This window comes from Penaeus vannamei, chromosome 27 (genome assembly GCF_042767895.1).
Source record: "Penaeus vannamei isolate JL-2024 chromosome 27, ASM4276789v1, whole genome shotgun sequence".
NCBI classification, from domain to species: domain Eukaryota; kingdom Metazoa; phylum Arthropoda; class Malacostraca; order Decapoda; family Penaeidae; genus Penaeus; species Penaeus vannamei.
The window spans coordinates 2,271,023-2,273,148 of record NC_091575.1 but is presented as its reverse complement, the minus strand read 5'-3'; the positions used below and the strand labels follow the sequence as shown (position 1 = coordinate 2,273,148).

General features: G+C 41.9%; 1 protein-coding gene across 2 annotated transcripts in view; it reads left to right on the top strand.

The window, feature by feature from the left end:
* Positions 1–37, top strand: part of LOC113814444 (bromodomain-containing protein 4) — a 68,891-nt gene extending 68,854 nt beyond the window's left edge. For both annotated transcript variants that reach the window (XM_070140736.1, XM_070140735.1), the window contains one exon: positions 1–37. This exon is cut by the window's left edge and continues 7,077 nt beyond it. The gene's annotated coding sequence lies outside the window, so the exon portion shown is untranslated.
* The last annotated feature ends 2,089 nt before the right edge of the window (positions 38–2,126 follow it).

Here is a 2,126-nt window from a genome sequence, read left to right as displayed (position 1 = left end):
GTACCTGCGTATGAAAATAAAGCTGCTGTCAACTGCATTGTTCATTATTTTTTCTCCCGGTTTTCCTTTTTTCTTTTTGTAGTGTTTTTATTAGTGGATTAGGGAAGGACTGATCCAATTTTTGAGGTTTTATTCATTTTTATAATACCTTTAAGACTGTTGTGTTGATAGAAGGGAAGTAGCTGAAATGTGTGCACAAAGCCAACATTGTAGCATTATTAAGCTCATGCGTTGAAGGAAAGTTAGAATAGCACATTCATGTCAGCTGCCGCATTACATTCAGTTGTCAGTAGTTGACATCATCCAAGTTCCTCTCTCGCTTTCATATCCATTATATGTGTGCGTGTTTGGCTGTTTGTCTTTTTATATATATATATATATATATATATATATATATATATATATATATATATATATATATATATATATATATATATATATATATATATATATTAGTGTGTTGTCTGTTTGACTCTTTTGTAGGAGGGTCTTTATATTTTTCCTTTAGGAGTTGTAGACGGCCAAACGGCTCATAGCAGAGGCCAGAATCAAATTAAGTCTCTGGAAACAAAAAAAGAAGTAATTTTGTGATTATATTTGGATTGATGAAGCACACACAAGGCTTTTTATTGTATCCAGCCACTGTTAATATTATGCAACAGATGTTCTCGGCCAAGTACGACTTGCTGTTGGAACACTGCTACAAAGTGACACGTTGAGCAAGCTGAGGAACAGGAATACAGCTGTTTTTCGGAACTGATTTAATTACTGGATACTAATGCTGAAGGTTACGCAAGACCGAAGGTAGAGAGAGGCCTTTGCTGCAACCTGTCGTAGCTACTTCTGAAGATTGAATTACAGGATTTCGAGTGCCGAATTCTTTGAAACTGATCACACGCCTGCGACCATCATGCATCAGACGTCAAGAGTATCTACAGTGACAGTGGCCCTCACAGAAGGAAGGAGATGGTTAGGTGAATATTTATTTTTTATGCAAATAAGTCCAATGTATGGGAGACATGGCCACTTCTGGTTTGCCACCTCAACGTCAGAGAAGAAACGTCGCAGAAGTATCAACACATATGTTCATACTACGTGATCAGACCTAAGTAGCTATAAACAAACTAGGCCAATTTATTGCATTCTGTGGAAAAAGAAAAAAAATCATCGACCACCATTTTTAAATATAGAGATGTTACTACATTAGTGTCCCCCCAATCCCTTGCCCGTTGTTGTGGTGGGGAGGCTTAGGAGGCGGAGATGAGACCCAATGCAGGGATCTCCCCTGTCATGGGCCTCAGCCCTCGACTCAACTAATTTTGCATGGTCTTTTCCCCCTCCAGCTTTTTGTTTCCCTTCTCCAGTCCCTTCAACTATCTACTTCCTAAGGTGTAAGAGCCGTTCTGAAAGTATGAAAGGCTGACCTTGTGCCAGTCCTGAACGGCCTGCGGGAACCACGGGCACGGTACTCCCGATTTAGTTGTCTAGCCCTTACCCCCGTACAGGGCACTGGGGGGTGGACTGTTTATTTCCCTTTACATAATCAAAGCTTTCCATGCCCAGTAATGAAGATGTAATACCCCTATTAGGGGCAACGAGGCTTGCCCCTTCATTAAATAGCCCCACCGACTCCCTGACCCCAGGCTCTCCTTTGGCCACGACTCCAAACACTAAAATTTCTACCCACTCCTCAGTGCCTACTAGTGCATTACCTACCCAAGCAGAGACTCAATCTCCAGAACACATTCCTAGCCTCCCAACTTCCTGAAATTCATCAATTCTACCCCTACAACCTTCATCAAACACCCCAACCTCCCTTATTACTACCTTACAGCCTTATTCTCCATCTGTCCGTAATACCCTCCCTCAACAACGCCCCCACTTCCACACGCCCCCGTCCTTCTACCATCACCAACCCTAAAAATATCTTAACGACTCTATTTAGCTCACCTAATTGGGATTGATTTTTCGTAATCCCCCCTACGGCTCCTTACTAAGGCAACACACTTCTCTTTCAACAATGTCTCCAAAAACATGTAGGCAGAGTCCCTTTCCGTACCCAACGTGATCGCTCCCGTCTCGTAACAGTCGGATCTGAAGCTAAAGCTATAGCATTTTCAAAACTA